Genomic DNA, 26,663 nt, shown 5'->3' on the forward strand with positions numbered 1-26,663 from the left:
TGTCTTCCTCACATCTAGTATTTAAATCATGGTCCTTTGTGTTCTGTTTTCTCTCTTAGATGTCATTTCTAAAAGTACATTTAAAAGTCCTTTCACGGCCTTTTGGAAATGGGCAACATAAACATATTTTTAAGCAATTTGAAATTGTATGTGTGTTGAAGAGTTACGGACAATATGCAGCATGTCCATAGATTTCTGTATCACTCACTGCATCTGTGTGAGTATAAACACATGTGCCTCCTCAGGTCCTAGTGTGTTGTATGTACGTTCACATATACTATAGCTGGGCAGAGAGAGAGGCTGTGAAAACAGTAGAGGAAAGAAAAGATAAGGAAAAAATGTCTTATTTATTGCTTGTTTGTGTCAGGTTCTGTCCAGGCATATTATATAAATATTTCATTTAATCTTTGCAACAGTGCTAGGAAGCTGGTATTAATCATTTTCCTATTTTACAAATGAGATAAATTAGATAATGTATGTTATATGTATCATATATGTTTTGGAGAACATATATATTATATATATTTTTTGGAATGTCATGAAAGAAACGGCAGTGAACTTGGAGTTAGAAAATCTACATCCATATGTACATGTGAGCATGATTGTCCAGTGATTGGAGCTGACTTGCCCAATTATGTTAACCATACAGTCTAGCTAGATTTTTATAAATATAGATGCATGCTTTCTCTTCCTTTCAAAGGGGGGGAGCATCTTTCCTTAGGAAACCGTCCCTCCATATAAACTTTATATTCAAAAAGGATTTGAATCCGTGTAAAAATTAAGCTGCATTTATTGATATAAACAGAAAGATGGCATTTACTTTTATCTTAACTCTATTAGTAATAAATCAGTAGATTAATGCATTGATAGTATTGTGTTGTAAAAGCCCTGGATATATTATGTGAAATAATAAAAAGATGAAAATGTAGGATAATTGTACATCTAATCATTATAATAATGTCATTACCATGATGCTCAGTAATCTAAGGAAGAAGTCAGGTCCAGTTGATTTGGGATGAAAAATAATGATCAGAATAAAAGTGAGTTTCATAACACTTTAGCAGAAAGTCATTATAAGGGGATATTTAACCAGCTCCAAAGTGAATTTTAAATAGATTTCCATAAAGGTAAAATCGTATTTTATCACATAATTTTCTAAAACTACTGAAAGACAAAATTGAGCATGGAGTCATTAATTTTTGCACACTAACATGGGAGGCTCATCATTCTACTTGCTCACATTAATCAACATTGTCCCCCAATTTTGATTTATTTTAGAAAAATGGAACCATGTATTTACCTTTCTTTAATAACCATATGCTTTTTACCAGCTAAAGATTTCTGAGATACAGGAATATTGATTGCGCTAAAATTTTCTTGAAAATTCTGAATATGTCAGCATTGCCACTCCTTCAGGGCTGTCTGTTCTGTTAAATTTTCTCAGAATTTGAGCATTGCATAAAGAAGATTTTAAACAGAGAAAAACATTTTAACCACCAAGGTTAAGAATAAAACACTTAAGGGAGTTTTGGACATTTCACAAACCACTAACTATATGTTATCAAATATAAGTGCAAGTGATGATTTTAGTATTGAGACTAACTCTTTATAACATACAGAAAAAAGATCTGATCTATTACTGACGCTTTCATACTGGGGAAAGATGTATATTTATTGATCACCTACTTGATTGCCACAGAATTAAATGCATGGAACAGAAATATAATGAAGAGGTAGTCTAGCTTTGAAGAGTTAAAATTTGGTGGGGAAGGCGACTTTATATCATTCAATATGATATAAGGTATGCACACAGAATGCTAGAAAAGCATGCAAGAAGAACATTTAACTGCCTGGAGGTTTGAAGTCATCTTTCTAGTAAGAATGAGTAAGTCTATTTATCTATATTAAATATTTCTTATTGTTGCTTGTAAGAAACTACCAAGTAAGTCAAATTGTCACCTCCAGTACTTAGTACTGCATTAGGTAAGGTTCTGTGGTTGCAAAACCAATTTTGAGCAAGTATGTTTAAAAAGAATACAAAAAGAAAAAGAAGAAAATTAGACTCAGAGTTAAACCTTCACATCATGGGAGGAACAAAGACGAGGGCAAGGAGCTCAGTGATAGGAATTAAAGGCCAGTCTCCCATAAATCCCACAAATGGAATGATTTTACTTTAATCATCCTCTATCCTGGTGTCATACTCCTAGAATATTCCTGGAAAGGCAAGTTTTTTGTTTTGTTTTTGTTTTTTGCGTTACGCGGGCCTCTCACTGCTGTGGCCTCTCCCGCTGCGGAGCACAGGCTCCGGACGCCCAGGCTCATCAGCCATGGCTCACGGGCCCAGCCGCTCGGCAGCATGTGGGATCGTCCCGGACAGGGGCACGAACCCGTGTCCCCTGCATCGGCAGGCGGACTCTCAACCACTGCGCCACCAGAGAAGCCCCAAGGCAAGTTTTATTGACCTGGAAACTTGGGCGTCTGAGTAACAGTTTGAGCAGGATCACACAAAATGGGCGAAGGATAGTCTCCCAAAGGGAAGTCTACATCTGCTCCCAAAAGAAGGTGGAAAAGATGCTGAGCCGGGAGATGGGCTTGCCCTATGTTTACATGCAACCCTAAACTGTGACCTCTTCCCTCTCAATTCCTCTTTTCCTTCCTTTCATGTTTTCTTTAGGGAGTAGAAGAATGATCTGTATAGACAAATCAAAATTATGCAGGACATTTAAGGACTGACAAAGGAACAGAAAGTGCACTCTAGAAATACCTGTCTGACACTCCCCTGGTCCCCCCTGTTGTAACATGTAGAAGCTTCCAAACACTTTTTTTTTTATTTTTCCAAACACTTTTTTTACCTTCATCCTCCTCTCCATCCTGCTCCTGAAATAAGAGTTCCTCTTCATTCAGGTGGAGTATGTTCACTTGTGATTTTGATCCAGTTTAGTCAGTTTTTTACAGGAACTGTTCTCCATCAGTTTCCTTCATTCTCATTTGTACAGTCCCCAGCTGGTGCGCTGAAGCTTGCCCTTTGCAGAGAAAGCAAAACAAAAGAAATCTTTCCTTCAACCTTGTTACCCTCTCAGTCAGTCTCTCTTTTTCTCCTCATTGTTTTTTTTTTTTTTTTTTTAATTACTCTATACCTGCTAGGTTCATTGACTCATCTCTATTTTTTACCTACGCTTTGGTATCTGATACTGAATACTCCACAAGTTGTTTTTAAAAAGACTTCTTGGGCTTCCCAGGTGATGCAGTGGTTGAGAGTCCGCCTGCCGATGCAGGGGACGCAGGTTCGTGCTCCGGGCCGGGAAGATCCCACATGCCGCGGAGCGGCTGGGCCCGTGAGCCATGGCCACTGAACCTGCGCGTCCGGAGCCTGTGCTCCGCAACAGGAGAGGCCACAGCAGTGAGAGGCCTGCGAACCGCAAAAAAAAAAAAAAAAAAAAAAAAAAGACTTCTTAACTAGCAAATAAAATCATTTCATGTATTTCTTATCCTTTGTACTCTCAAGTTCTCTGTATTTTCTGAAAGCACCAGATTGAAACTTTCTTCTTTTCAGGCACTTCATATGTGGTTATCCTCCTACCTCTGATAGCTCCTTCTCTGTCTCTTCTGTGACATTTCTTACATTACCCACCTCCAAAATGTGTGTTTACTAAGCTCTGTTTTTCAACCATTTTTGTTTCATTCCACTATCATGTTTAGACACTAACTAAATTGAGAGGTACAAGTCTGACTTCTCTTCTCCACTAAAAACTTTATTTCTAACTATTGGTTAAGGGTCTTCACCTAGGATCATGCTGATGCCTCAACCATGCCCAAATGGAACTCGCTTTACAGGTCAAATCCACTGAGAATACTGACACCTCTTTCTGCTAATAATATCATCTTTCTTCTTGTCAACCATATTAATACCTGGAGATACTGCTTATCACTGAAGCTCATAGCTCTGAAAAACCACTCTCCTGTTTTATAGTCACACCATTCCCTGATTGGCTGCCCATTATCTTTTGCCTAGATTAACATTTCTCAGAATGAATCCTATATTCTTGCTACTCAAAGTGTGGTTGACAGACCAGCAATATAGGCCTCAGCAGGTCATGTTGTAGGAATGAAGAGTCCCCACACCCTACTGACTTAGAATCTACATTTTAAGTAAGATCCTTTTTTTTGAAGTGACTTGTTTAGAGAAGCACTTTCCTGTCAAATATGAGTTCCGTGAAATTTTTTGGAGAGAGACGGACAGAAATGGAGAAGGAGGGAGGGAAGGAGGAAGGTAAAGAGGGAGGGAGGGAGGGAGAGAGGAGGAGGGACGGTCAGGGGAAGGGAAAGAAGGGAAGGGAACAGAAGAAGGCAGAAGAGGACAGAAGAGGGGGAAGAGAAGAGAGAGGACATGTTGTTTTTCCTCTTAAATATTCACAATGTCATTAGCCTGCTTAAAGCCTTACAGCAAAGAAAGAATATTCTGCATGTAATATACTCTAGAGGTCTTATAAAGAGCATGTAGAACACTGTTCTACATTCACTGACTCCCTCATTTTCTGTTTTTATATGGAATTATTGCTCTTATTCATGATGACCAAACCCCACTATAAACAGCCAATGGAAAGATTTACATGAATACTTTAGGTCAAGAATGCATGTAATAGTTTCATTATATTATTTTTATGTAAACATTTTTTGTCAGGAATTACATGGTAGGATATTTTTAGAAAAAAAACCTTGACAGATATTCTCATATTTGAGGCGTGTTATTGAGCCTTGGTGAGACTCATTTGCAGTCCATTCAAAACCTACAGAGTTCATCCTGCTGTTGCTGTAAAAGGAATTTAATTTTTCTCCTTGGTTTAAAAAAAAAAACACTCAGTGTGACACACCCACATGTCTTACACAGTTCACAATAAATGCTGTCTTCCTTCTTTGGAGATTTCCTATAAAAACATCGTGAATTCACAGATCGATAAGGCTGCCAAAGCCACTTTAAACTGAGATCCCATTTGCAAGCTCATTAAAGCCCACAGTGATACAGGACCCTGGTCACCACTGATTTGTCAGCTGATGTGTCCGGAATAAAGAAGGCACTGGAATGCTTTCTTGTCCAATAAAACTCAAATTGGCTTTAAGCCTTGTCTTAGCATTCGTAACATGGTTTTAGAACCACAAGACTCCAGATGTAACATTACGCTGTAGATAAAATGATAACTGCAAACAAATACTGTTATGTGGGGTTTTTTTGTTTGCTTCAGTCACTGATGAAAATCACTGAATTAAAAAACTTGGGCAGATGTCAAGTACAGATCAATATACCACATGGAGTTTTAAATCAAGTTAAGGGGACTGATTGAAACAGACATTTCTTATTGTAATTGTTTGGCTTTGTCTGTTTTTCATCTGCTTGAGTATTCATTCAGAAATATGCCCATTTTTTGCATATTATTTTTACATGACAAAATTTATTATATTATGCAGATTATATTTTAGAGATATAAACAGGAACAAATTATGGTAGGATGTATATAAAAAGATTCACTCTTGATTATTCTTAAAATTAGCATTTAATGATTTCCTATTGCTTATAAATTGTCTACTTTGGGGTCCTCAATCAACACATTCAAAAAGCAGTAGCTTAATCTCACAACAATGACTGAAAAATAAATACATGAAAATGAATTTTTAATTCAATGAGATCATATTGATGACTTACAGCATGCCAAGCACTTCTGTATGCAAAGAATTGATAGGCAGGTTATCAGATAATTGCATTTATAAATAGCCTACTTTTTATTCTTATTATAAATGCTTATTTAGCATATTAAAATGTATTTTAGCATATTTTCATATAAATAAATAAGATTTGTCATTAAAAATTTTAAAGTAGTATTCATCCCCTGTGATTTATTTATTAAATTAGTAATTTTGAGTGTTAGAGATGTTAAAAAGGAAAAATAATTGAAACTATTTTTCTGTTGATCAAATGGAAGTTGAAATTATTCATGAGGTTGAAATACTGAAACCTTGTTTATTGAATCCAGAGCTGACAGGTACTTTAAATGCTCACTTTTTCCTGAGCACATTGATCATGTGCAGTTATAAAACAATGAAAGGGGATTCAGAAAGGTGGTCATTTTTTGTGATGCCATGAAGAAAAATTACTACTAACAGAACATCCTTTTTCTACAGAGTCAGGGGTAGATTCCGGAGAGGATGTACTGAGGTGTTGTATTGTTAGGGAGACAGCCTTTCCCAGTTCTTCACTTATATGCCATAATTGATAAAAGAAAAAGTAACAAAGCCAGTGCCTAGCAATTTTCAAACGTCAACTGAATAGAGAAACTTCTGGGGCCACTGAAAGTGAGGTATGTTTGCTCTCTTAAATATTAATTATAATTAATGAGCAGAAAAGCGGAAAGTAGAAAAACTGAAAAAAAAATTGAGTTCTGAAGCTAGTTGAAATTTTGTCTTCCTAAAATTAACGTTTGTGAATATATGAACTTTTTCTTTTCTTCTCTTTGTATACATCAGTTTTGGAAATTCCATCAATGGATGAGCACTTAACATCGGGGACTGCAAATATGAGTAAGACATCATTTCTTCCCTTAAGGAACTTGTAAACTGATAAAACTAGCACAATAATTATTTAAAGAAAAAGGAGGAATGTAGTAACCTTGAGAGAGGTACAAATGTAGCTTGAAAATGCACTTTATTCATGCAACACACAGTTCCCAAAGACTATATGCGAAGCACTATGCTAAGAATAAAAATTTAACTCTGGGGATAAAGAAAATCTTTATAGACAAATCAAATTTAAGAGAGAACCTAAAGGATTGATAGATACAATTTCCAGTGATAAAGAGAGAACAGGAAGAGTACTCCAGGGATACGAAGTTGTCATTATATGATGTGCATAATGGCAAGTTTAAGTGTGTTCAGGTGATAGAGAATAATCTAATCGAGAATAATAAGTGGTGATGGCTTTAGTAGATGATTAATCTGGAAGCAAAGGTTTATCATAAGTGAAGTATACTCTGGTGGTTATTGTTTCTCATTGCCATGTTCACCAATTTTATAATATTCTCTGTGATATTAGAATGGGAATCTGCAAACTCCATTTCTGAAATTCCCTTACTGTCTGGGAAGCAATGGTGTGTGATTGGAAAGTTAGAGAAGAGGAGGGACTGTCTTTCTGCCTGTAGTTTCTGTCAGCATCCTTTCAGCATCAGCAGACTGTAGCAGCTCTAGTGCTGATTGGTACTTCTAGAGCCAGCCACATAGCACTTTCCAAAGTGGCCCAAGAATTACCCATAAAGTTTCCACTTCATTCACTCACCTCTTGTTCTTTTACGCCAAACCCCAGCCAGGTTCCAACATGCCACCTGGAAGCCCCTTGGTCATCATCGCAGTAGCTTTGTTGAACTCCTAGTTTCTGGTGATACTTTTGGGACTTTGTTTCTCAAGTCGTAGGGGCCTCAACTACTTCTTTTATATCCCATTTTTGCTTTAGCCTTTTGATATCTGAGTAACCAATTATTTATAGTAAATAATCTACGTTTGAAAAGCCTAGCTTGGTTTCTAATTCTTGAATGTCCCTTAACTGATATGAAAAGCATTGGGAAATACAACAAATTAGTGAATGTAGCAGAGAAGAAACAGACTCCGAGATATGGAGAACAAACTAGTGGTTACAAGTGGGGAGAGGGAAGGGGGGAGGGGCAATATAGGGGTACGGTATTAAGAGGTACAAATTATTATGTATAAAATAATCTGTAAGGGCATATTGTATAACAAAGGGAATATAGCCAATCTTTTATAATAACTGTAAATCGAGTATAACCTTTAAAAATTGTAAGTCACTATATTGTACACCTGTAACTTACATAATATTGTACAGCAACTATACTTCAGTTAAAACAGCATTGGGAGGGGCTTCCCTGGTGGTGCAGTGGTTAAGAATCCGCCTGCCAGTGCAGGGGACATGGGTTCGAGCCCTGGTCCGGGAAAATCCTGCGTTCTGCGGAGCAACTAAGCCCGTGCACCACAACTACTGAGCCTGCACTCTAGAGCCCACGAGCCACAACTACTGAGCCTGCATGCCACAACTACTGAAGCCCATGCACCTAGAGCCCATGCTCTGCAACAAGAGAAGCCACCACAATGAGAAGCCCATGCACTGGAGCGAAGAGTAGCCCCCGCTCACCACAACTAGAGAAAGCCTGCACGCAGCAATGAAGACCCAACACAGCCAAAAATAAATAAATAAATAAACTAAATTTATTTAAAAAAAAAAAAAAGTCAGGGGGAAAACTTAATTAAAATAAAAAGCATTGGGAGATTTTGCCCGTGGAGGTGGCATAACCAGTAATGTGTGTTACAAAGTGTAACAGTTTGCAGGATTAATAGAATGTATGAAAATCTGGAAGTGTGGTATGCATTGGGGAAACTATTAGTAATTCAGGTAAAGAGAAAAAAATGTGAGTTGATTTGACAAAAGAGAGGTCCTTGCTGACATTGTTAAGAGTGGTTTAAATGACACATAGAGCACAGAATACAGAGAAGAGTGTGTTGAAGCGCTGAGGATATTAATCCAGCCGTGTATATCTCTATTAAAAAAGGTTTGCTTTGAAAGAACAGAGAAATTCAATAACATACAAAGAAATTTGTGTGGTCAAGGAAATTTTAATAATCTAACAGAGAAAAGAACATTTATTTATTATTTTGAGAGGCTAATGGTTTCATTAAAATACTGGGAAAATTTTGATATAGTTAGAGTATTGCTAGGATAACTAGGTATTTATATGGTTAATATTTCTTGTGTATATGATGAGTCCTTACATTACCATAACTGCTACTAAATAAATTTCTATAAACTCACCTACTGGGATGCACGTTCCATGAGGCCATGGCCTTATGTTCATTTCTGAATTACTAGTGCCTGGCAAATAATAGTTGCTCACTAAATATTTGTTGAAAGACTTACTCTATATTTTAGTATATCTATTTTCATTAACTTTTATATATAAATGTAATTTTAAATAGGTTTTTGTTGCCAAGTTGAAAGGACTTCCGCAATAAAATTTTATTTAATTAGATTTCTCAGAATCCCCAGTGACTCCATTAGTTCCTCTTATCATAGAATCTAGACATAGTACTTTGAGAGATATGTTCGTAATAGGAATACAGGGGACAGAGGGCAAAAGCCTAGGGCCCACTCATTGTGGAGGAGACCACCATCCTCCCCATCTTGCGTAAAATCAGGATGCACAAGATCTAAATCATAATTGAAGCAGGTAAGTAGACATATCCATCTCCCAGCAGCTCCAGCAACAGGAAACTCTAAAATTGCCTGTATTGACACTTGATGCTTGATGTAGAAGGAGAAAAGAATCACACAGACACACACACACAGACACACACACACAGACGCACACACACATTTAATGATAATATATTCTGAAGTCTTAGAGAGAGTCACCACATGCCACAGGGGGCCAGATGAGAGGAACCCTAAGGGAATGAGTTCAACCAAGCAGTGGCAAGCTGAGAGAAAGCAAGGACCTGTGGACAAACGCCTTTTTTGGGGGGTCAGGTGGTGTACACAAACAGAAACTGTGAGGAGATTTCTTTGGTGCATTTGAATGTCGCTAGGTCTCGCTCATAGGAAAGTGAAAAGGGGAATTTGTGGCAGGAGCATGCCTTATCACACTGGTTCTTATCATCTGGGTGGGGTGCTTATAGCCTGTTTGTGGGGATGTTGAAGCAGCCAGAAAATATAAAGTTTTAAAAATTTACAATGCAAGTTAACGTTCCCATCATCTAATCGCAGAAGCAGAGAAGACAGAAGTGGGACTAGACAAATATGCAAAGAAATGACAGTTGAAAACTTAACAAATTTGGTTAGAGTCATAAACCTAAAAACTAAGGCTAAGTTACATTTTAAAAAGGATAAACTCAAAGGAATCAAAGACACATTATAATTAAGCTTATGAAAACTAAAGACAAAGAAAAAATTCTCAAAAGACCACAGAGAAGCAACCCATTAATTATAGTGGAACCACTAATTTGAATGACAGTAGACCTCTTATCTGAAATTTATGGGGACCAGAAGGAAGTACGTGGCATTTTTCAAGTTTTGGAAGACAAATGTCAACCACAAATTCTTTATGAAAATAAATATCAGGGATGAAGAGGAAATAAAGACATTCTCAGACAAAAGAAAACTAAAACAAAATTATCGTCAGTCAGCATACACTTAAGATTCTACTTCAAAAGTGAGAAAGGTAAAGCATTCTAAAGAAAAGATCTTTAAACTTTCTTGAAGGAGGATATATTGTAATACCTGCAACAGTCACTAAGAAGCATATACAAAACAATATACTCAAAAACACCATGAATAAATCAAGATGAAGTCCTAAAAAAATTTTTAAGTCACCTATAGGAATGTAAGAAAAGGGAAAAAGAGGAAACCAACAACAAGAAAAATAAAATGTCATACTTAAGATCTAACATGTGAATAATTACTAATAGGTAAATAGTCAAAATACAACAATTAAAAGACAGATTAAAATAAACATAATCCAACAGTATTCATCTACAGCAATTTTACTTTAAATATACAGAGGTTGAAAGTAAAAGAAATAATACTTTGTAGATATTAGTAGAAAAACGCAGGAATGATTATATTAATATCAAATAAAGTAGACTACAGAACAAAGGAAATTACTAGAGACTGAGAGCCATTACATAATGAAAAAAGTTTCCATCTACCAAGAATGCATAGTGATGCTAACTATATATGAGGCTGTATTCTCAACAAAGCCTCAAAATATATGGCTTCTGCTGCTGGTAAGCTGATCACAGCTGTGATTCTTTGTATTTGCTTGTGTCTCCAGGTTTGGATGGTATTTTTGCCTTGTGACCTCAAATCTCTGATAGTTACAAGAAAAGCCATTGATTTCCATTTGTTCAGGTTTGTCTTGATGTGAGGAGAGGAGTGACAACTTCCACGCTCTTTATATATCAAGGATAACATTCTAAGTCAAGAGACTATCTTTTTATTTCATTTAGCAATTCATCCTTGCAAATTCTCCTCAAATGTCAAGTACCTAATGAAAAGTTCCATGTCACTTTCTTCCCATTTTTATTTGGTTTGATTTACATCATACCCTTCTTTACTCTCCTGGCCCTACTTTTGCTATTGCTATCACCTTCATCTGTAGTCTTTGAATTGCTTGGTGAGCTCTTGATGTTAGGAAAATATGTATCTTTCATCTCTGTATTTATAATGCCTAGCACCATATCTAGCAGGCAGGGCATAATTTCCATGTGTAAGAATAATGAATATTATGATCAGTATGATGCCTAACCTCAAGAAGTTACATATTTTAGTTGGAGTAACAGGGAAACTAATAGGCATTTTATATATAAGGTGAAATGTACAAGAATTGCTGAGTGCACAGGTGCTATGAGAGTTAACAGGAGGATAAATTGTATGTTTTCTAGAGGAGAGGAGACCTGAACTCGATATGAAAGCAAGAGTTGCTTGACCCAAACAAAGCAAAAAGGGGTCACGGGGGACCAATTTTGAAAGGACAGAGGAAACATCTTGAGTTAAGAGTGTGAATGTGAGTGACAGCATGGTGGGGTGAAGACTCACTGACCTATATCTTGTAACATTATGTGTAAGTCTGGCTGAAGCTGAGCAGAATGCTTGATAGCATCACCTTTCTTGATGAAGTGGAAGACATGGTCATTTGCTATGAGTAAGGAGGTCGTGCAAAGTGGGAGTCTCAAAGAGAACCGTAAAGTCTGAAATAGTCTATTAAGGAAATGAGAGTAGTGACCTTTTGACAAGTTAAATAAGGGACAGTGATTTGAAACAAGAAGGGGCAAGTTAAAGAGAACCGAGAAGAATTTCTTGTACAAGGAGATGTAAGAGATGGTTTGTAGGTAGGGAAGAGATAGGTAAGTGAGGGGCCATCATATATGCGGGACACTTAGCACTCTACAAAAGAAATAGAGCCTGGAGCCACCATTGAAATCATGAGAATGATAATGGTGAGGAAGCAGACAACTCAACTGGTTTCCACTAAAATACTTAGCTTTGACATTGGCATCTACTTAGTCCTACTCAGTTGTAGCTAGGGAAAAAACAAAAATGATGAATTTTGTGGCTGACTCTATGTAACACTAAATACCTTGCATTTTAACTTCATTAAGACAGTTCTGTCTTGTCATGTAAACTTTTCAATAGCATCCTGTATTATTCTCTTGGTGCTTGTCTCTTTTTATTCTAATACATTCTACTCATGATCACCAGGTGAATCACCCTAACCATTCTCCCAATGAGGTCATTCTTCTGATGCACATTCTGAGTGTTTCATCATTGCTTGATCTAGCTGCTAATGTGCTTGTTGCAGAAAAGTTAAACAGATTGTGGCTGCTTGATGCAAGATAGTATCATTCAGCAAATATAAAGTGGTTCATAAACTAAAATAAACCACAGTAGGACCAGGCTTAGAAAGGTTAGGAAACAGGCTGACTTGAAGATCTAGATAGAAAGATTTGAAGATGTTTCTAATGGAATTATCAACTGCATTTGGGAAACTCAAATTTCTAGGGAGAGAATGCGAGTGGCTTAACTTAGGTCCCTTTACCTTAGGAACAGGGTCTCTTTACATTGCAACAAAATTGTTTCCAAAGGAAAACCAGAGTTTTTTACCAAAAGACAGGGAAGTAGAGCTAAGTAGGAGTAAGCAGAAACTAAAACCAGTCCAAAAATCAAAACTCAGATGTGTTTTGATCATAGGCCAAAGAACTTAGCCTGATAGCCAACCCCCTTTTTTTTTTTTTTTTTTGGTATGCGGGCCTCTCACTGTTGTGGCCTCTCCCGTTGCGGAGCACAGGCTCTGGATGCGCAGGCTCAGTGGCCATGGCTCACGGGCCTAGCCGCTCCGCGGCATGTGGGATCTTCCCGGACCGGGGCACGAACTCGTGTCCCCTGCATTGGCAGGCGGACTCTCAACCACTGCGCCACCAGGGAAGCCCAACCCCTTCGTTTTTATGGCTTCTATACACTGTTTTAGTGTCATACAACATTCCAATGTATTGTATAAATAAAGTCAGAAAATGAGTAATAGAGAATGGTCCATTAATTCAGTTACTTACTCTCACTTTTATTTTGAATCTTTGGTCTCCTATCTTAGGTTAAATGAAATATAGTGTTGCTACAACTTGGCTTCTCTGGGTCATGGTACCCAGATATTTATCCTGTAGCTTAAGGCACTCATGAAAGCCTCAGGTGATCATACACATCTTTCTAAGATGATTTAGACTTGGAAAAGACAGTGTGTTTTTTGAAGGGAAACAAAGAAAAAAGACTTACCAACTCTTCCTGAATTTATTAATTTTATTTAGATGTGGGTAATTAATAGATAAAATTAATAAATCATTAAACTTGAGTGACCATCTGCCAGGCATTGAGCTAAGTGTTGGAGCTATAGCGGTTAAAAAAAAAAAATTATAATCCTCCCTCTCATAGAGTTTACAAGTTAGTGAAATTGACAAATATTAAGCAAACAAACAACAAATACACTGTATAATTATCCTAAGCCCTCAAAAGGAAAATATACTTACTTTTCAACACCAGATTATAACATTTACATAATGTAAAATCAACTGCTTAAAGTATTTTCAGCATTTGGACAGATCCTTACACAAATACATTTATTGATGCTGTGATAATTTTGGCAATGTTTCTAATCCCAACTTTTTTTCAAAGAACTAAAGCTACAAAGGCAAATGAGATATAGTCCTTCCCTCACTGAATTTACAGTGTAATGAGGGAGAGCCACAGAGAAACTACCTGTACTACTGTACCGTGTTCCATTACATGTATGCATTGTAAATTTAACATAGTTATTAAAATGCATAAATTAATGGCTCTATTAATTATTCTTTACCTTGGTATGACATATATCTGCTACAGACTATCAGTTACAATAAATATGCATATGCTTGAAATAAATTTTAACATGAGAAATGTAAGGAATCTTGAATTTGTAGTTTAATTAAAATAGTAAATTGTCAAGAAATCTACTTCCAAGTAATTTAAAGTTAATATAAATTACGGACATTTCCAGTGTTAATAACATCCTGAACTGATTAAACAGAGATTAATCAATTATCTGTTATATTGCTGTAAGCATTCTGATTTCATATCTTAAGTGATATTTACCTGTTAGAAGTAGAGAAGCGATATTGCAGAGCTTAAGAATATGACATCTGCAGCCAACTTATAAAGTTCCAGTGCCTTTGCCATCACTCATCACTGAATCTGGTCCTTGGATAAACTACTTAAGGTCTCAGTACTTTGTTTCTTCATCTGAAGATTGGAAGTAACAATAGTATCTGCCTCATAAGATAGTTCTGATTGTTAAATGAGGTGCCGTGGTGTAATATATAGCTCTTTGATTAGTGCCTAGAATACTGGAAAAGGATTTGTTCTTATTGAAAATGAATATATTTTGGTGGACAAAAAGTTAACATAAAGGTTTATGCTCTATCAAACCTTTTAAAAAGTATTTTTGAATAAATCTTTCCAAGAAAAATTTTGCTTACTATAGGTGTTAGTTTCCCTGCTGTTAAAACAATATCATGTATTTTGTTTGTATGAAGTATCATGACATCACAGCTTCCCAGGATTATCATAATATGTGAAAAATTTTCCATAAGAGTTTGACGTCAATTCCCGTTGATGTAAAGATGCTTATGTACCAGTGCTTCACGGAACTATCCAACCTCAAAAGCCATTTTTAGATAAATCATCCAGGGCAGATATGGTGCCTGAATTCAGGTCATGCCAACTGAGGAAAAGTGACTGATTTTTAAAAATATATTTAGTCATTGTCTTTTAATTATGCAGTTTATTTTTAGTTTGCAAGCTGGCATGTGATGAAGCCCATTTGCAAATTTAATTTTTCATACTGGCCAAGAAATCTTAGTTCTAAACATTGAGCTGGGTGTAACTAGTAAATCTACGATGAAAAATATTGTTCTTTCTGTTTCTCCCCATAATACTCTAAGAAGATCGACAAAGCTGAATCCCAGTAATGTAACATATACCTGATATTGATATATATAAGAAGAATGCCAAGGCTATAAAAAGCATGTAAGAATGATTAGAAAAAGACAACAGTGCACCAAAACACCCCCTCTTTCAGGAGATCTTTTCTTTATGCTGAGTTTTTTGAGAATCTGACATTTAAAAGTATGGTTACAATCTGAAGATAAGAAATGATTCACTGTAGGGTGAAATGAGTTGAGTTTAATAGACATAGCTGTTTGGGGTGTGCAGGTCACATACATGATCATCCTTTCCCTCCTTCAAACTCTTCAAGCTGGATGCAGGGAAATCATAGACTAGAAATCTATCACAAAGAAATAAGAGTTCAGTTTAAAAGAAACAAACAAAAAAACATGTTTGAGGCTTAGAATGAGCTTCTCTATTTTGTGTACATACTTAATATTTTAATATTTATATTTATCTCTCAGTCAGTATGGACTGAGAAGGTTAATTGAAAAAATACACCCTCAGTTTCTCAAACTAACTTCAAGGACAGATACAACCACAGATGGCTGATTTCACAGTAGTGAATATAAAGATAATGAATCTTGTTAAAATTTTCATGATCGTATAGCATTTGTCTTATCAATGAGGTGCTTTGTTAAATTCACCCAAAACAATTTATATGTGTGTGCATTTTTAATGCATAATGCAGGTGGATATAATTACTGTTGCAAATTTTAATACAGGCTCTTCAGGTTACCTGCCATTCTAGAAGTTACAGAAATCTAAGTTTCAGTTTAGTAAAAATTTAAGGTTTAATCACATAAAGGATACAATAGAAAGCTATTCAAGCTCTGCCCCCAACTTAAGGCAGTCTTTCCTAAACTGTAAATGATATAAACCATATTTAACCAGTTAAATAGCTAAAGCTAAAGTATCTATTATCTTGAAATTTATGGCATTCAGTTATAAATATTTAGCTGTTAAATGAAGGCTTATATTCTCTTTCAAAAATGGCATTTAAAAGGATTATTTGTTACAACTCTGTATCAGTGCAATTGAAAAATCTTTGAGTGCTTTCTGTTTGTAGGCTGTGTGCAGATAAATATAATTTGGCCTATAAGTCCAGCGAAAGACAAACAAATAAATGGCCTCTAGAGTATTAGGGAGAATGATGGGATGCTCTTCTAGGGTTAGAGAAGACAAAGGAGAATTAGTTAAATCTACTATCTGGTTTCTTAGGAACAAAAACACAGTCATGAAAGAATATGTATGCTTTGTCTTCTTTTAAACCATTGGTCTAAATAATAAAATGAGATCATACAATATAAAATATGGCCATTTTCAGGAATTTCTCCTGAAATTGACTATGTGAATGGCCATTGCTAAATGAATTATGGTGTAATCTACATCTATCATGGAGACAGCCAAATGAATGGCTAGGCTGTATTGGAGTCTGCTAATTTCCCACATAAAACTTCAGTTTCAATACTACAGTTTCTCTGTCATAGGCTTTCTGTTTTGTGCTTTAAATCGTGTTTTGCTGCATTTTCTATGGTTCCTTAAGTATGTATGTAGCTTAGGACTTCACGTACTGTGGATGCTTTATAAAGTTTGATTGAATGGTTTCTTCAGTAATTCATGTTATCACTGTTCCATCAGACCTCTTTAACACCGTTTACCTTCTTTGAAGTAGACGAGGAACTCTCCCTGATTTTAAAAAGGAGAATTCCTTAGGTCAGCAATGTGCTTGCTGCCCCTAAGTGAATCATGCAGAGTCCACCATCGTTACTCGTTTAAAAAAATTAAATAACTGGAAAGTCTTTTACTTAAACATTAACCTCATAAATTATGACTCCAATGAAGAGAAGTAATAATCACAAAACTGATAGTCCGTGTGTGTGTGAATGTGTGTGCCTGTGAATGTGTGTGTGTGTGTGCATGCACAGGAATGCATGTGCGTGGGCACATTAGAACTCTACCAGGCAGTGTGCTGTGTACTTTACATGTGCCAAATTCTTTGATTCTCTAAACCACTTTATGGGGTAGGTGCTGTTATTCTCTCATTCTGGGAGGGATCAACATGGCAACATAGGAGGCTCCTGAACTACTTTCCTCTCATGGCTGCACCAATTGTACAGCAGCTACATATACAGAGCTGAGAGAAATCCAGAAACTAGCTGAGTGACTCCTCCACATCAGGTGAATGAGAAAGTACCCACATCAAAATGGGTAGAAAAGGTTGAGACATACTTTCCCCATAAACCCCACTCATAGCACAGGGCTGTGAAATTGGGAAGGAATCCTAACTCTCAGCTTCTCCCTGAGGAGTGAATGGTTTGAAACACACATCTTGTGCCCCAACTTTTAAGGCTTCCACTCAAGGGATCTGAAAGCCAAAGGGGTTTGCATCCACAAGACCAGCAGGGCTATAGGAAACAAAGAAGCAGTTCTTAACAGGCACTCAGGCACTAGCCACACTCTCACCCCAGGGCTCAGCACAGAGGGAGCAGGCAAAAATACCCATTTATCAGTCTTTTCTTGGAAGGTGCTTTATTACGTACATTACTTGATACTGCCTGAGCATCCTGCTTCTAATTTGCATGCTTCTCGGGGCTGGCTGTGATCCTTCACGTTGCCAGAGGGAGCCAGTGGGCACTTCTGCTGCTTTTTCCCTCTAGTGCACTCCAACTATATAAAACCGCATCACTCACATCTTTCTTGAAGTAGCTTGTACACATACCCTGGGTGCCAACTTTTATGATAGGCACCTGAGGGACATGGCCATCAGATCACCTGGCCCTGAGAGCCAATGGGGCTTGCATTCACAACTCCAACAGGACTATAGCAAACAGAGTAGTTTTTGTTGTTCTGTTTGTTTTTTGCTTTTTTTTTAAATTGAAGTATAGTTGATTTACAATGCTGTGTTAGTTTCAGGTGTACAGCAAAGTGATTATATATATATATATACACACACACACACACACACACACTTTTTAATATGCTTTTCCCTTATAAGTTATTACAAAATATTGAGTATAGTATAGTTCTCTTTGCTGTACAATAGACCCTTGATGGTTATTTGTTTTATATATAATTGTGTGTGTATGTTAACCTCAAACTCGCAATTTATCCCTTCCCCTCTCTTTCCCCTTTGGTAACCATAAGGTTGTTGTTTATGTCTGTGGGTCTACTTCTGTTTTGTATATAAGTTCGTAGTTTTTATTTAAATTTTGTTTTAAATTTCAGCCTTATTGATATATAATTGACAGTAAAATTATAACATTTAAAGTGTATATTGTAGTGATTTGATATGTGTATCTAAATGAAAGGATTCCCATCTAGTTAATTAACACATTCATCACCTCAATTTTTATTCATTCATTCATTCAGTCACTCATTCATTCAACTTACTGAAAACATTTGAGTTCTGTTCTCTTAGCAAATTTCAATTCCACAATACAGTGTTATCAACTGTAGTCACCATGTTTTACATTTTACATTTACATGTTTTACATCCTCAGACCTTGTTCATCTTACAGCTGAAAGTTTGTACTCTTTTACCAACTTTTCTCTATTTCCCTCACCCTACTCTGCTGTCTCTGACAACCACTTTTCTATTCTCTGTTTCTATAAGTTTGACTTTTTAGAAAAGATTCCACATATAAGTGATATCATGCGGTATTTGTCTTCTTTTGTCTTACTTATTTCACTCAGCGTAATGCCATCAAGGTGCATCCATGGTGTTGGAAATGGCAGTATTGTCTTCTTTCTCACCACTGAATGAGATTCCACTGTGTGTGTGTGTATGTATGCGTGATAGATACATATACATTGCATCCTTATCCATTCATTCTTTGATGGACTCTTAGGTTGTTTCCATATCTTGGCTATTGTGAATGATGATGCCATGAACGGGGGGTGCAGATGTCTCTTTGAGATGGTCTTCTCATTTTTTGGATCTGTATGTAGTAGTGGGAATTCTGGGTCATATGGTAATTCTCTATTTAATTTTTTGAGGAACTTCCATACTGTTCTCCATACTGGCTTCACCAATTTATATTCCCATCCACAGTGCTCAAGGGTACCCTTTTGTCCGTATCCTCATGAACACTTGTTATCTCTTGTCTTTTTGATGATAGACATCCTAACAGGTGTGAGATAATACATCACTGTAGTCTTAATTTGCACATCCCTAATGACTGGTGATGTTGAGCACTTTTTCACATATCTATTACCATTTGTATTTCTTCTTCGGAAAAATGTCTATTCACATTCTTTTCTCATTTTGTAATTGAGTTATTATTTTTTGGTTATTGAGTTATGTAAGTATCTTTTATATTTTGAATATTAACCCCTTTTGGATATGTGGTCTGTACATGTACTCTCCCATTCCATAGGTTGCCTTTGCATTTTGTTGACGGTTTTCTTCGCTGTGCAGAAGCTTTTAGTTTGATGTAGTCCACTTTTTTTATTTTTGCTTTTATTGCCCATGCTTTTGGTATTATATACAAAAAATATTTGCCAGAAACCATGTCAAGGAGCGTACCCCCTATGTTTTCTTCTAGAAGTTTTATGGTTTCAGTTCTTACATTCAAGTCTCCATTTTGAGTTGATCTTTGTGTATGGTATAAGAAAGGAGTCCAGTTTCATTCTTTTGCATGTAGTTGTTCAGTTTTCCAAACCCCATTTATTGAAGAGATTATCCTTCCCACATTGTATATTCTTGGCTCTTTTGTTGCAAATTAACTGACTATATATATATGCATGAGCTTATTTCTAGGCTCTCTAGTCTGTTCCATTTATCTATGTGTTTGTTTTTATGACAATACCTTACTATTTTGATTAATATAGTTTCATAATAAAGTTTGAAATTAGGAAGTGCAGTGCCAGCTTTGTTCTTCTTTCTCAGGATTGCTTAGGCTATTTGAAGTGTTTTGTGATTTCATATTAATTTTAGGATTATTTGTTCTATTTCTGTGAAAAATGCCATTGGGATTTTGGTAGGGATTATATTTAATCAGTAGATTGCTTTGGATAATATGGTCATTTTAACAACATTAATTCTTTGAATCCATGAGCACAGGATATCTTTCCATTTATTTGTGTCTTCTAAAGAAGCAGTTTTTTTTTGTTTCGTTTTGCGGTACGCGGGCCTCTCACTGTTGTGGCCTTTCCCGTTGGGGAGCACAGGCTCTGGACACACAGGCTCAGTGGCCATGGCTCACGGGGCCCAGCCGCTCGGCGGCATGTGGGATCTTCCCGGACCGGGGCACGAACCTGTGTCCCCTGCATCGGCAGGCAGACTCTCAACCACTGTGCCACCAGGGAAACCCCTAAAGAAGCAGTTTTAAATGGGAGCAGGAGCACCCCACCTGCACACCATGGTTTACACCCATACTTGGCACAGAAGAAGCAGGCAAAAATGCCCATCTGCCAGTTTTCCCCTGGGGGAGGCTTAAATGCATACTTTCCCAGCTGCTAGCTGAGGATCTGGCTTCTAATTACCCTGCATCTAGGTGCTGACTGCCATCATCCCTCTTGGGGCACTGACAGGTCTTGGAACACTCTCAAATACTGGGAACCACTAAGAACAAAGACTGCAGCTTGGACAATCACAAAGGATTGAGAGACAACCCGTAGCTTGGATCGGACTGATTGATAAGCTTTATCTCCTACAAGAGAGCAGTCTGTCAAGACTATGAGAGGTGGCTGTCTTATCTAATGTTCAGAAACCAACTTGGAGAGACAAGGAAAACGAATAAATATGGGAATATGTTCCAAACAAAAGAACAAGATAAATCTTTAGGAAACCGATCTTAGTGAAACAGAGATAAGTGATTTACCCAATAGAGAGTTCATGCAGATAAGCCAAAGAAAGCAGAGGTAGTTATATTTATATCAAACAAAATAGACTTTAAGCCAAGATGGCAACGAGAGACAAAGAAGGCCATTATATAATGATCAAGAGGCAAATTCATCAAGATTATGTGACAGTTATAAATATTTATGCACCCAAATGTCAGAGTTCCTAAATGTATAAAGCAAATATTAACAGATCTGGAGAGAGATATAGACAGCAATACAATAATAATGGGGGACTTCAGTACCCCACTTTCAATAATGGTTTGCTTATCCAGAGAGAAAATCAGTAAGGAAACGGTAGACTTAAATTACACTATAGGTCTAACAAGCATACATGGAACATTCATTCCAGCACTAGCATTCCTTCACAATGCCCATGGAACATTTTCCAAGATAGATCATATGTTAGGCCACAAAACAAGTCTTAATAAATTTAAGAGGATCGAAATTGCATCAGGCATTTTTTTCAACCACCATGGTATAAAACTAGAAATCAATTACAAGAAGAAAAAGTGAAAGTTCACAGATATGTAGAGATTAGACAACATACTCCTTAACAACCAATGGATCAAAAAGAAATCAGAGGAAAAATCAAAAACAACTTGAGACAAATGAAAATGGAACCATAGCATACCAAACTTATGAGATGCAGCAGAATCAGATGTAAGAGGGAATTTGGTAGTGATAAGTGCCTACATTAAGAAAAAAGAAAGATCTGAAATAAACAACCTAACTTTACACCTCAAGGAACTAGAAAAAGAAGAACAAACTAATCCCATTAGTAGAAGGAAGGAAATAACAAAGATCAGAGCAGAAATAAATGAAATAGGGACTAAAAGATAATAGAGAAAAGATAAACAGAATTGACAAACCTGAAAAGATGCTCAACAATCAGTAATCATTAGGGAAATGCAAATCAAAACCACAATGATATGTCACCTTACACCTGTTAGGATGTCTGTTATCAAAAAGAAAAATGGTAAATGCTGGAAAGGATGTGAAAAAAGAGGACTCTTGTGAATTGTGGGTGGGGATGTAAATTGGTGTAGCCGCTATAGAAAACAGTATAGAAGTTCCTCAAAAAATTAAAAATAGAGCTACTATATGATCTGACATTCTTACTTCTCTGTATATATATCCAAAGGAAAGGAAATCATGGTCTTGAGGACGTATCTCTACTCCCCTGTTCATGACAGCATTATTCACAATAGCCAAGGTATGGAAACGACCTAAGCGCCTGTGGACCAATGAATACGTAAAGAAAATTATATATATATATGCCCACACATAACAGGATGTGCCTCCACCTCAGCATGTGGACCTTTTCTGGCTGCTGCAGAGCATCTGCTTCTCCTTGGCCTTCATTCTGAGTTGCACTTCTCATCCTAGACTTCCTATCCTGTGTCCTTTGATGGGTACCCTGCCGGAACCAGGGAGTGGCTCTCACTCCAGTAAGCAGCACTAACTGGGAGCACTGCAAGAGTCAGCAGTGAGGTCACTGTGAGTCCCACCCATGACCTGCCAGCAGTGTTAATCCAACAGGAGCTTTCTCCTTTTTGTGGCCTCCACCACTCAGCACTTACCCAGGGGATGGATGTATGATATATACATATATATAAAAATGTATATATCATATGACATATATATGATTGATATATATATGTGTGTATATATATATAATTCAGCCTTAAAAGGAAGGAAATTCTATGATTTGCAACAACATGAGTGATCCTAGAGGGCGTTGTGCTAAGTGAAATAAGCCAGACAGAGAAAAATAAATGCTGCATGATTTTACTTATATACGGAATAAAAAAAAAAAATAGTTGCAGGCTTCCCTGGTGGCACAGTGGTTGAGAGTCCGCCTGCTGATGCAGGGGACACGGGTTCGTGCCCCTGTCTGGGAAGATCCGACATGCCGCGGAGCGGCTGGGCCCGTGAGCCATGGCCACTGAGCCTGCGCGTCCAGAGCCTGTGCTCTGCAATGAGAGAGGCCACAGCAGTGAGAGGCCTGCGTACCACAGGAAAAAAAAAAAAAAAAAAAAGTTGCACTATTAACAGCAGAATGATTGTTACCATGGGCTGGGGGTGGGGGAAATAGGGAGAGGCTGGTAAAAGTTTACAAACTTTCAGTTTTAAAATGAATACGTTGTGAGGATCTAATATATAAGATGGTGACATAGTCAATAGGACTGTATTGTATGATTGAAATTTGCTAAGAGTATAGAAGTGTTAAGTGTTTTCACACACACACACAAAATCAAATATGTGAAGTGATGGATGTGTTAATTAAGTTGATAGTCAGAATCCTTCCATAATGTATGTGTATCTCAAATCATCACACTGTACACTTTAAATATATTCCAGTTTTGTTAATTGTACCTCAGTGAAGCTGAAAAAAATTATCCTCATTTTACATATGAGAAAACTGAAGCGTAGAAAAGTAATTTTCCCAAGACCATGCAACTAGTCATTGACATACCTGAGAATCAAAGCATGATTTTTTTGTGCCAGAGCTTTGCATGTCTAATACTGTGCTATTCCTCGCCAGTGGAGAAACTGGTAACTGGCCGTCCCAGCAATAAGCCATGATGAACTAAGATGTTAGTTTCCTATCCTATAAAATATGAGAATTGGACTAGATGAGGTCAAAGGACCTATCCATATCCAACATGTTACGATTATTATTTTTTAAAGGTAGTTCCATAAGAGTTTATCTTTTCTGGATCTTCCCCAACCTCCCAGCCTACATCTACTGAGTCATGGATTGGAAACCAGTGGAAAATTTCCCATGTGACAGTCTGCTCAATTTAGGAAGTAGCTCTCCTTTCATCATTTAAGTCAACTTTGGCTAGGGTTTAAATCATGTTTGATATAAATTTGAGCTATTTTATTTTTCTGAAACATAATATACTTAAATCAAAAAATTTTAATTACAAAGTAGGAATACATTTCTTTATAGGGCCATATGTCCTTTAAAAGCAGTTGCTGTGACTGGACTGTGTTTCTCTTTTCAATGCTTTGCACTAAATTGATGTTCAGTAAATGTTTGTTGAATAAAATTAACATAAGGTGTTTTTAAACACCAGTTTACATGAAAGTCTGTGATTGAATATGGATTTATATTTACTGTAAGTAATCTATGAAATTTTGTTATTTAAGCTCTGTTTCTCATAATTTTTTGTTTGTTTGTTAGCTTATTTCCATTTGTAAAAGGTCAACAAAGGCCTTGCTTGTAATCGCTGATTCAGGACTATTATTTTAGAAACACACACACACACACACACTTAAATGTGTAACATTCTATTTTCTTTAAGTGTGCGGTCCGGTACTCAAGAGACTAGTTGCAGATTTGAGAGTCAAAAGTGGGGGAAAACCATGTGTTTCTTAGAGACTATATGGGTCCTAATGTTACCATTTGTAAAATGCTCAGGAAATGAGATTCTAGAGAATTTTATTGATTGAACTTGTATAGTAGAAAAAACATTTTGGAGGAATACTGGAGGCAGACATTTATTACACAGTGTTGTGGAGTCTGTGAGTGATATGCCTGAAAGGATGCTTTGAGACCACAAGAAGTGAGTCACTTGCCTAAAGTGCCACAGTTACTTACCAGCCGAGTAGAGGCTGGGAGAATTTAAACATCTTTATTCCCAGTTCACTTATCTTCCCAATGCCCTGCATTCAGAGGTTAATTCATTTACTCATTCTCTCATTTATTAAAAATCTATTTGCTATGCACACATCATATTTTAAGCACTTTGATGGATTCCAGAGGTACATGAGTGAACTAAACAAACAGGGCTTCTGCCGTTGTAGGTTTACCGACCTTTGGCTTTTCTTCAGTGATTGAATATTATTAAATTATGGAATTTAGTTTGGGAATACATGTTTCTATGATAAAAGATATTTAGTTGAAAATTAAGAAATTATTTCTTTCTATAGTCCCATAAATTGTGGATTTTGTTGACTAATGGGAATTTACAGAGCAAGTTCATTTTTCTATCACTATTTTTTTTAGATTGATTAATTATACAATGATCCTTATGAAGTTTCTGAAAATTTAGGCACCTTAGAGCAATGAGAATGGGGTTATAAAGCAGTGATTTATAAGTTTTCCTACAAAATGGAAAATCCTGAATGGCAGGAGTCAGAGATTAAGGGTCAGCCATTAATCCCCAGCTGAAGATTTTCTTCTTCCGTTACCAAACCTCAGGGACTGTGTGATAGTTTTGTTAAGAAAGCTGTTTCTTCTTTAAATCTCAATAATGTTATAAACAGTGTTTTAAAAACTAGTCAAACTGGTGTGAAATGCTCTTGACCAATTATTTCAGTACTTCCTGGTTTTTCCTTCTCTACCTAACCTGGATGTTTAGTTTCCTGCTTGTCTGTAATAAAGGTAACTAATAAATTCTCTCTCTCAAGAATGTTTAAATTGTAACTGTTCTTCCTAAATATATTTGAATTTTAAAATAAGAGTAAAAGTAAAGCCAAAAAAAGTAAAGCCAAAATACCAAACTATGGAATTCGAAGGGCAGGATAATCCTTCACATCACATCACCTATGGATAAAGTTAGCCTCTGTGTCAAATGTGTCTCTAGTGTACACTACTTTTGCCTACTTTCTTACATTCCGTTATATATAAGTATGAAAATGTGAAGTTATTCTTCATATTTTTAATATCGATTGTATGTTGTATAATACTTATTTGATAGACAAAAATTGAGGCAAAAATATGAGGCTATTTGACATCATATTTCATTAGGATTTTGACATTTAAAAGGTTCTGGAGGGCTTCCCTGGTGGCGCAGTGGTTGAGAGTCCGCCTGCCGATGCGGGGGACGCGGGTTCGTGCCCCGGTCCGGGAGGATCCCACATAACGCGGAGCGTCTAGGCCCGTGAATCATGGCCGCTGGGCCTGCGCGTCCGGGGCCTGTGCTCCGCAGCGGGAGAGGCCGCAGCAGTGAGAGGCCCGCGTACCGCAAAAAAAAAAAAAAAAAAAAAAAAAAAAAAGTTCTGGATACTCTCAATTTACTGTATTGCATGATTTTTAAAAGAAAACATTTTTCTGTTACAATTGTAAATAGGTTGGTTTTGGTCAATTGATATTTATTGGATAATTGAGAAATGCTTTGCATGTTAACTGGCCTTTGTTTAGCTAAAGGCAGTGATTTTCTAAGGTAAACAGATCAGGAAAAGATGTATTATCTAATCCTTTTGGGTTCCTTTCCTTCTTCTGGGTTCTCTGTTTCCAGGGTCTTTCTTTTTTCTGCATTAACACCTGTTCAGTTTAATCCTGACTATACAGTTCCTAACAACTGGAAGAATGTATGGCAAATACGAAAATTGCTCAGAGCAAGGCAGAAATACTTAAAGGTGTTCATTACTAATAAAATCAAAAGGAATTAAGTTTATTTTTAGCTCAGAAAATTGAATGCTGAAAGTGGATTAATAGTACTATTCAATTAAGTGGTGTGTGTGTGTGTGTGTGTGTGTGTGTGTGTGTGTGTTTATTTAGGAGGGATTGTTTGTAGTCTCCTGATCTATTACAGAAACAAGAACATGAAGACAAACTGTTGTTAAAGCAAATCACGTTAGTCATTAAGAAGTATTCTTGTCTCTGGGGGTTTGGAGAACGTCTTTAATTTGTAAGTTCTGAATACCACCTTATGTGAGAATAATCTGGAGATATAACAGGGCAGAGAATGAGCAACCAATAAGAAGAAAGGGAGTGTTCATAGGCAGT

General features: G+C 36.7%; 1 protein-coding gene across 1 annotated transcript in view; it reads left to right on the plus strand.

Annotated features, from left to right (window-relative positions):
* The window catches only part of DGKB (diacylglycerol kinase beta), a 797,684-nt gene that overhangs the window by 55,795 nt on the left and 715,226 nt on the right, over nt 1–26,663 (plus strand). The window lies entirely within an intron of this gene.

The sequence above is a fragment of the Pseudorca crassidens genome, chromosome 8, assembly GCF_039906515.1.
Source record: "Pseudorca crassidens isolate mPseCra1 chromosome 8, mPseCra1.hap1, whole genome shotgun sequence".
Taxonomy (NCBI): Eukaryota; Metazoa; Chordata; class Mammalia; order Artiodactyla; family Delphinidae; genus Pseudorca; species Pseudorca crassidens.